We start from the raw sequence: 10,362 nt of genomic DNA on the forward strand, positions 1-10,362 counted from the left end.
GACCTTGAATTTACATTTCATTGACCAGCGCTTGATCAGAAGGCCACATGGAGCTACAGGGAGGCTGGGAACATGCTCTTTGGGCTGGGTGCTCTGTGCCTGGAATAAAGCCAGGGTTCCGTGGCTCAGGAAGAAGTGGGGTGTGGACACTGGGTAGATCCAGCTTTCACTGCTACCCTGGGTGCTCCAAGCATATTTGACTACAGAAGCCTTTGTTTTCAGAGCACAGTTCAGAAAGTGTGTTTTCCTTTAACCTGCAGAATAATGTGTTACGTCTAGCTGCCCAATACGTTTAGGTTCTACTCTCCTAGTCCCCGAGTAGTGAAAGTATTTTAAGACCGAATTATACAGTACTGAAGAAAACGTAAACGTTCATCCCTAAATTGTATCAGAACAGGACCCTGTGCTTGCCAAGCCCAAGCCACATCATTCGTGTCTTCCTCTTCCCCTTTCGCTCGCGTTTGACTCTGCTGGGACTCAAATGTGGTACAGCGTGCATGGCGGGTACAACAGCTCCAGGCAAAGCCTTCAAGGTGCAGGGGAGCTGCAGGTCCTGCATTGGGGCCCATGCTGCCAGCTGCACCCCCGGGACTGGACCCCTGAGCAGGGACTGCTGCCTGGAGGTCCCAAGCTCCTCCTCTCCTCTCCTGTCCCGGTCATACGGCTCAACTCCTGCCCTGCACCATCCGCCCCCACTCCCTTTCAAGGTCACTTCTCTGTTGGAGGCCTTGGAGCGAACGAGGACCATATTTCAGGGCCCCTGTTCACCTTGCAGCAGTCATCACCTGGCATCTGGGGAGCCGGCCTTTTTCCTTCATCCCTGACTCACCACTAAAACAATTATGTAAAGATCTCTGACTAAGGGCTAGGGGGTAAAGGAAGGTGACTGCGGCAGATGAAGGAAAAAAATCCTCAAACTGAAATGTCAGTCATCGCGTTCCTAGCAACCCGCTCAGCTCTCGCCGGGGGGAAGTTTCTCCGGGGCTCTGTCTGTCCTCAGGCCCTTCCTCCACTGTGCTGTCTTAAGTCTTCCTCCTGTCCCAGGTCCTGGTATTGAAAACCCCAACTTGTAACCTGAGGGTACAGTCGTCAAGGGATTCTGTTCGGGCTGGGATATGAGCGCCCTCCGTGTACACAGCAGGTGACACTTCAAGGACACGTCTGTCACACCCAGGGAGGTCGGCTCTGGGTTCCGGCCTCTCACTTCAGACTCATTAACCTCTTAGGACCTCAGTTTCCGCAAATGCAAAAGGGAGGTTTGGTCTTGCCTGATTGCTGAGGTCGGCCCCTCAATCCCACACAGTGACGGCTGACTTCCACTGATTGCAGCAGGGCGAGTTCTGGCCCAGACAGCATCGTTCCCACAGATGAGGCAGGCCGGGGACGAGAGGCAAGGGTGCCCGTTTCCAGGGTTGAGACCGAGCCGGGGTCTTTCTGGCCCAGAAGGAGGGAGGGTGCAAACCCAAGAGACGGAGAACATCAGGGCATCGATGGAGGGGCAGCTGGGGTGAACGCTGATGCCCCGCGAGGTGACCCGTGGGATGAATGACTGCAAGCTGGGAAGGGGACTGCTCGAGGATGGCCAGGCCAGGAGCACACTTTGGTGATGAGGGCACTGCACCCCAAAGCAGACTGGGCCCTTCGAAAGGAGGCGGGACAAAGCAGGGATGTGGGTGTCAGCAGGATAGCTCAACGAGAGGAAGAGCTAAGGGAGTACACTGGGACCAAGGATCTAGACTAAACTGGGGACCCGGCAGGATGTATGCAGTCCAGACACACACATCAGAGTCAGTGTAAGGCAATGAGGTGGCAAACCTTCGGTGGACAGAAGTTTGGCATCGAGAGGTAGCAGCACGGGAATTCCTTGGTGGTCCAGTGTTTAGGACTCCGCGCTTTCACTGCCAAGGGCGTGGATTCAATCTGGTCAGAGAACTAAGATCCTGCAAGTCAGCCTGCGAGGCCAAAAACAAAAAAGAGGTAGCAGCAGGCTAAGGACGGCAGGAACTAGATACGCAGGTGGGACCCAGGTGAGTGCAGATTCCAAGGCACCAGCAGGTGAGCGTAAGTCTCAGCAGGCAACAGGCAGCCAGGGCAGGAAAGCTGGCCCAGGGTGGTGGGAAGAAGGAGGCCCAGCTCTGGGGCCTGCTGGGAGCCCCCCAGGGTCAGCTCAAGGACTCAGGTCCCTCCAAACCCAAGTTCTCGTAAGGAGACTTGGGCCGAACGTGGCTCCTCTTGGGTAGATGGAAGGCACCCAGGAACACCTGGAAACTCTCGGGGAGAAATGGCCTTTGCTTCAGGTCGGGGAAGTGGGCACAGCGGGAATCCCTTCCCCTGATTCTCTGGCAGATGAAAATCCTTGCGATTCAGCAGCACCTGTGGAGCCTCTGCACCTCCCGTCTGCCTGTCCTGGGAATGGCCCACAGGGGACCCCATCTGGTCATGACACCCCCCTACGTGAAATACTTCAGGGCTACTCGTGCCCCTAATAATGTTCCGTCCCCAGCGCTGGTCAGATGCTGCAGCACAGACAGTGTCCGCCTTCACCAGCCCCAGCCCCGGTTCAGCCTCCTCTCCCGGAGGCCGAGGCAGACTGCGTTTCCCAGCCTCCCTTGTAGTTGGGTTGAGGCCGTGTGATTGGTTAATCCTGGCGAACGGGCTGTGAGCAGAAGTAGAGGGAGTTATTCTGTGGCCAAAGCACAGCAGGGCAGGTATGAGGTCCCACAACTCTCTCCCTCTGCGTCGGGCCCCTGCAGCCGCACATAAAGATGAGGATGTTACAGGACGGTGGCACCTCCATGAGCCTGGATCCCGGGGCCTTGGCAGAGCTGCCAAACCCAACACCCTCCGCCCCTGCCCCAGACTACACTGGCCCCCCAACCCTGGGCCACCAGAGTGAAAAATGAATCCTCGTTGGATTAGGCACTGAGGTCTGGCGTTCATCTGTTACTGAAGCATAACCTAGACGATCCTAACTAAATACATTCCCTCCACCCACACCCCGGGGATCAGGCGCTCTCCATCAACCATCAACTCCAGAGACTTTGCCGTACCCCTCCAGCCCCAGACAGCCGCGCTGAAGTTGCTCTGCCCCCAGCCTGCCCGTGTTTCATGCTTCTATTTCTCTGCTGTTGGACAGGCTGTGTCCCGACCCAAGTACCCTCCTGAAGTTCCTGGCGGCTAAGCCGCTGACTGCATCGCCCAGTGGGGCTGAGGCCCGAGCACCTGTCTTGCACCTCTGCTCTGCGAGTGTAACTGTTTCTGCTCCTGTCTCCACTTGACTCAAGTTTCTGAGAAATGAGTCTACAGCACTGCAAGAATTCGGAGCAGGCTCACCAGGACGCTGGACTGGGTTTCCGTGTGAAGGCCTCGCTTGGACCAGAACCACCCAAGGGCATGTTTCCAGGCAAGGGGCCTTGGGTCTCACCTCAGCACATAGTCAGAAGGAACCCCAACTCAAAGGCACAGGGCCCTCCTTCTTCCTGGCCGAGAAGCTGGGGTCAGAGCTATCTCCCCACAGCAGGTCGTGTTCTGCTCCCCCATCCTTCGGCCTCCAGTCATCTCCATGGCAACGACTTTACAGACCTGACTCTGTGGGAGACACGGGGTGATGAACCATGTGTCAGCTGTTGGTTCTGTGGGGCGGCAGGAGCACAAAGCAGCAGCCCCAGCTGAGCAAACGTGTGTATTGAAAAGGAAAAGAACTATTAAAAACCTGTGTGTGTGTGTGTGTGTGTGTGTGTGTGTGTGTGTGTGTCTGTAAAAAGCTAAAACGAAGAGCTAGAATTTGGAGTCCTTAAAAGAAACCCTGGGGGCTTCGCTGGTGGCGCGGTGGTTGAGAGTCCGCCTGCCGATGCAGGGGACACGGGTTCGTGCCCCGGTCCGGGAGGATCCCACGTGCTGCTGAGCCTGCGCGTCCGGAGCCTGTGCTCCACAACGGGAGAAGCCACAGCAGTGAGAGGCCCTCGTACTGCAAAAAAAAAAAAAGGAACTCTGGGTGAAGGTGTGCTTCTAAAATCTAAAACCATAAGCCTCGAACGTGACTTGAAGTCAGCCCCAGAGAAAGCGCATCTTTCGAAAACAGTGAGTCCAACAGAGAACAGGACATCCCACATAATGAGGCAAATTATCATTAGAGAGCTAAAAATAATTTCAGGTGTGTTTTGCCAAGAATTCAAAAGGCCTTTCAGTCCACCAACCTCCACTGAGTACCCATTGTGTATCCACCACCGTGCTGGGAGCTGGGAGCACAAGGCGATGAAGGAATATTTCTACAACTCTGTCTCCTGAAGATATAAAAGGAGCGGTCTAAATTAGCAGGACCCATGGCAGGGATCAGGGCACAGAGATGTGCTCAGTAATGACAAGAAAAGAGAATCATTTTCTTGTTGTGATTTCTCCATAGACAAGGCTTCTAAAGAGACCAATCACCTCATTCCTCTTTGAAGCAGACAGGCTGAAAATCCTGTTGGCAAGTCCACAGGATGTACTAAGAATGACATGCACTGAAGTGGTGAAGCCACCCCAGAGTTTGGAAGGGATGAAAAGCAAAGTCCTGTCATGGAAACGTCAAGCAAAACTTGTCTCCTATTGTTCTGCTCAGCAACGAGACCAGGAGAGTCCCAGGTCCACTCGCCTTGACCGTGGCCCTGGAGCCCGCTGCTGGAGCCAGGCCCAGTTCCCCTCTTCCCTGCACTGGGACATCACAGGACCCTTTTCATCTGTTTCTTCACCTGAAAGTTTGGTTTATGAACAGTCCCTCCCTCCGGAAGCAGAAATGATATAATATATATTCAGCACTTACACAGCTCCTGCTGCGTGGCAAACGCTCAATAAATGTTGGTAATTTTCAATATAATGAGCCTGGAGCTCATTAATAAATTGAAAATCTCAGGGGCACGGCTCTGTGAAGGTAAATCATTTTCCAGACTCCTCCTCAGGCTGGAAAAAGATGAGTCATTTTCAGCTGAGGCTGGTAAATTAAATAGGTAATTGAGATGAGTAATGTCATCTGCCCAAAAGTGGATGATGATGATAATGATGACAAAAAGGAAACCAGTTCTCCTTAGCGGCTCTGGACACCACAGGCATCTCCAGAGATCTGACTGGTCCCCGCCCCTGACTGATTGGTACAACACTGCCACCTGGTGAAGCCAAAGGGAACTACAGGGCAGTTCTTAAAAAGACAATAAGCCGCTTAAAAGGGCAAAACCGAAGCTGAGCTCCTGGACAGCAGTGCCAGGGGATCCAGCACACTGCAGAGATCTCAGTTCCCCCTTTCGCCTAATCTTAAATTAATGTGATCTACTCAGTTAATTCTGAGTCTTTGCCAGGCAGTTAATATTTCCTTCCTTCAAGGGTTAGCTGGGACGAAGTGAGAGAGTGGCTAGCGGGAAGCAGCCGCATAGCACAGGGAGATCAGCTCTGTGCTTTGTGCCCACCTAGAGGGGTGGGATAGGGAGGGTGGGAGGGAGACGCAAGAGGGAGGGGATATGGGGATATATGTACATGTATAGCCGATTCACTTTGTTATACAGCAGAAACTAACACACCAGGGTAAAGCAATTCTACTCCAATAAAGATGTTAAAAAATTTTTTCCTTCCTTCCCTTTTTATCTCTTTTTAAACGTGGAGATGTGAATCATACACACATACGTTTATTTGCATTTTAGAAACATGTCGCGTACCATGCATACATAAACCTTAACTGTACAGTTTTGACAGATACACACTTGTAGAATCCACATCCAATCAAGATAAGGAGGAACATTTTCGTCACCCTAGAAAGTTCCCTGTGCCCCTTCCCACGCAGTGCTCCCGCAGGAAGCAGTGACTCTCCTACCTTCCGTCACTATAGATCAGTTTTGTCTTTTCTAGACTTTCGTATAAATGGAATCGTATTGCATGTACTGTATGTTCTGATTTCTTTCACTCACATGATGTTTTTTAAATCCGTCCATACATCAGTAGCTCATTCTTTTTATTGTTGAGCAGTAGTCCATTGTGTGCATATGCTGTCCTTTAGTTTGCTATTACACTGCTGGTGGACATTTGGGCTGTTTCCGGTTTTGGCTACTAAGAACAGCACTACTAGCAACAATCTTGTGTAAGTGCTTTTGTGAACAAATGTTTTCATTTCTCTTGGGTAAATATTTAGGAGTCAGAGTTCTGGGTCAATGGGTAGGTATATGTTTAACTTTCTAAGAAACTGCTAAACCATTTTCCGAAGTGGTGGTAGCATTTTTACCTTCCCACCATCAGTGTACGAGTTTCCTTTTATTTCTAAAGTTTGGAGAAGTCCAATTCTATATGAGCAGGGAAACAAGGAGAATAAACGTTCATATAAACTATTATGTCAGCATTCAGTGAGGCAGATGTTCTTTCTAAAACTCCACACACAGATGGAAATGCTGGATTAAAACATCATAAGTGGGACTTCCCTGGTGGCGCAGAGATTGAGAATCTGCCTGCCAATTCAGGGGTCACGGGTTTGATCCCTGGTCTGGGAAGATCCCACATGTCGCAGAGCAACTAAGCCCATACACCACAGCTACTGAAGTCCACACGTCTAGAGCCCACGCTCCGAAACAAGAGAAGCCACTGCAATAAGCCCGCGCACCGCAATGAAGAGTAGCCCCTGCTCTCCGCAACTAGAGAAAGCCCACACACAGCAACGAAGACCCAAAGCAGCCAAAAATAAATTAAAAAAATAATAAAACAGTATTTAAAAAAAATCATAGGTCTGCTCATAGAAATGTAAGAACTACTTTCAGACGTCAAAACCAAAAAAAAAAAAAAAAAAAAACAAAAAAACCCTCGGGCCTTCCCTGGTGGCGCAGTAGGTAATGCAGGGGGCCTGGGTTCAATCCCTGGTCAGGGAACTAGATCCCACATGCCACAACTAAGGAGCCCACGTGCTGCAACTAAGGAGCCGGCGAGCCTCAACTGAGACCTGGTGCAACCAAAATAAATAAATAAATATTTAAAAAAATCATTTCTCATTAAAAGGAACCAAAGGCAAAGTAATCAAACTTAGCATTAGGAACAATAGACAAATTGGCATCTTGAGTTTCTTGATGTGATTTGAGGATTACACAACAGCTATATAGCTTTCTTGCCAGTAATGCTTAATCTGCATCTAATCATGAGAAAATAATCAGAAAATACAGATTGTGGGACATTCCACAAAACAACTGGCCTGGACTCCTCAAAATGTTAATGCCATGAAAGACAAAAAGAGGTTAAAAGACCATTCTAAACTGAAGCAGACTACAGAGGCAGGACCAAAAAAATGCAATGTGCCATCATTGATTGGAAACAGACGGTGGAGCTGTAAATGACATTTTGGGATAACCGTGGATAAATTAAAACTAACCAAGGACTTCCCTGGTGGAACAGTGGTTAAGACTCCACACTCCCAATGCAGGGGCCCGGGTTTGATCCCTGGTCAGGGAACCAGATCCTGCATGCTGCAACTAAAGATCCCATGTGCCGCAACTAAGACCTGGCACAGCAAAATAAATAAATAAATAAATATTTTAAGAAAAAAACTGACTATATGTTAGATAATATTATTGCATAAATGTTAGATTTTGGGGGTTGAATAATGGTATTGTGGTTATGTCGGAGGATATACTTGCTCACACGCTGATACATATTCTTATAAAATATATGACATCAGGGCTGAAACTGAATGTCAACAATCTAGTTTCAAATAGGTTGGCAAAGGAAAAACATAAACAACCAAAAATAACTAAATAAAATTAAAAAAAAAAGATCAGGAAGATTTAAGCTCACAACTCCTGACTATGAAACCATGAAAAACGAAACCAGAATAAAAGTAGAACAATATCTTTAAAGTGCTGAGGAAGGGAATTCCCTGGCGGTCCAGTGGTTAGGATTCAGTGCTTTCACTGATGGGACCCAGGTTCAATCCCTGGTCTGGGAACTAAGGTCCCGCAAGCCAATAAAAAAAAAATGCTGAGAGAAAAGTAACAGTCAGCCTTGAACTCTATACCCAGTGAAAATATACATCAAGAACTGGGGCAAAAATAAAGACATCAATCAACAAAAAACTGACAATTTACAACAGATCCTCACGAGAGTAACCTCTAAAAGATATCCTTCAGGAAGAAAGATGATTCCAGAAGGAAGGTCTTCTGGAATGCAAGAAGGAATAGAGATAAATCTGTGGGCAAATCTAAATGAACATTGACTTTATAAAAAAATGACCATGTCAGTACTTATAACACTAATATTTAAGATGGGAGGGTGAGTGTGGTATATCAGTTGCAAAGACTGACCCAATTCTTCACCCCTCCATGTCCACAGCCTTTGTAATGTGACTTTATTTTTATTTTTTTAAATATTTATTTTATTTATTTTCCTTTTCAAAATTTATTTATTTTTGGCTGTGTCGGGTCTTAGTTGTGGCACATGGGATCTCCATTGAGGCATGTGGGATCTTTTTTTTCCTTACAGCAAATGGTCTGCTCGGTTATCTCTCCAGTTGCCGTGCTTGGGCTCCAGGGCGCGTGGGCTCTGTAGTTTGGGGCACGCGGGCTCTCTCGTTGAGGCGCTTGCAGCATGCGGGTTTAGCTGCCCTGCGGCATGTGGGATCTTAGTTCTCTGACCAGGGATCGAACCTTCGTCCCATGCATTGGAAGGTGGATTCTTTACCACTGGACCACCAGGGGAGTCCCTGGTGACTTAAATACAGAGATAGAATCTATTTCCCTACCTCTTGAATCCAGGCTGGCCTTGTGACTTGCTTTGGCCCAGGAATGTGATGAAAGAGATGGTGTGCTAATTTCTAGCCTTGCATGCTTCCACTCTCTTGGACCCCTGTCACCAGGAGAGCATGCCTGAGCTAGCCTGCTGGAATGGCAGAAGGAGGGCAGTGGCATCCCATCCAAGGCCATCCTCGGCCAGCCAGCCTGTCTATATACACATGACCGAGCCCAGCTGAGATCAGATCTGTAGCACCATCCAGCTGACCCAGAGATTCATGGAGAATAAGACATAGTTATTGCTTTAAACCACTAAATTTTAGAATGGTTTGCTATGCAACAATAGCTAGCTGATATAGGAGTGATTGAAGTTAAAGGATTCTGAGGTCCCTAATTTCTTTGTAGGAATGAAATTGATTAACTTTAGAGTTTCAGTTAAACATGCTTTAAGCTAACTCAGCTTGTTAAAATATGAACAATAACCACCAAAAAGAATAGAAACAGGGTATATATGTTTCAAACTCATAAAGTGAAAAAAAGAAATTTAATAAAACTTATTAATTAATCCAAAAGAAAACAGAAAAGTGGAGGGAGGCAAAAAAAAAAAAAAGCACAAGACTAAATGGTAAAAATATATTAGTGTGATGGCCAATTTTATGGATCAATTTGACTGGGCCTGGGGATGTCCAGATAGCTGGTTAAACATGGTGTCTGTGATGGTGTTTCCAGAAGAGATTAGCATTTGAATTGGTGGACTGAGTAAAGAAGAGTACCCTCCCCAGTGTGGGTGGGCATCATGCAACGTGCTGAGGGCACGGATAGAACAAAAGGGCAGAGGACAGGTGAGCTGGCTCTCCCTGCCTGAGTGCTGAGCTGGGACGTAGGTCTTCTCCTGCCCTCAGCACTCCTGGCTCTCAGGTCTTCAGACTGGGAATGGAATCGACAGCATTGTTCTCTGGCTCTCAGGCCTTCTAACTATATACCAGCTTTTCTGGGTCCCCAGAAAACTGGTTTCCCCTTGCAAACAACAGGTCATGGGACTTCTCAGTCTCCATAAATGCAGGAGCCAATTCCTTACAATAAATATCATTATTTATCCAATTGGAGATATAGATAGATATCTATATCTATACCATCTATACCTATATTTATCTCCTATTGGTTCTGTGTCTCTGGAGAACCCTGACTAATACAGAGTTTGGTACCAAGAGTGGTTCTAGAAAATCAAAACTTTAAGGATGAGTTTTCTGAATTGGTCCTAGGGGTTCTGGAATTGGCTCTCTAATCCGATTCGATTTAAAGACCCTCATGACGCTATTTCCAGTAGTAAAGAGAGCACCGACAGTCTATGATGTGATCTGGCCACAGAGATATGCAAAATATCTGCCCTGGATACTCTTAATCATTTCAACCATTTGTAAAAAGGCAAGAAGCTGGGAGGGACGCTTTTAGAAAACTAACTGTTGTGTGTCTGACATTAAGCTTTTGATTGCCAAGACATCCATTTCAAAGACATCCATCTCAAATAAATAAATTGTCAGTGGTATGACACACCTAATAGTAAAGCAACTAGATAAGAAACCGGGCTGCCCCACCCATGATGTATGTTCCCCTTTTAGAAAGCCCTAGGCAACCT

General features: G+C 47.8%; 1 long non-coding RNA gene across 1 annotated transcript; it reads right to left on the reverse strand.

The window, feature by feature from the left end:
- On the reverse strand, positions 1 to 3,639 carry LOC141276305 (uncharacterized). Its single transcript, XR_012325597.1, has 3 exons — positions 3,425 to 3,639; positions 1,816 to 1,952; positions 1 to 1,434 (listed from the first exon to the last, which is right to left on the reverse strand). It is a non-coding gene; the product is annotated as an uncharacterized lncRNA (long non-coding RNA).
- Between the last annotated feature and the right edge of the window lie 6,723 nt (positions 3,640 to 10,362).

Source organism: Tursiops truncatus, chromosome 14 (genome assembly GCF_011762595.2).
Source record: "Tursiops truncatus isolate mTurTru1 chromosome 14, mTurTru1.mat.Y, whole genome shotgun sequence".
Taxonomy (NCBI): Eukaryota; Metazoa; Chordata; class Mammalia; order Artiodactyla; family Delphinidae; genus Tursiops; species Tursiops truncatus.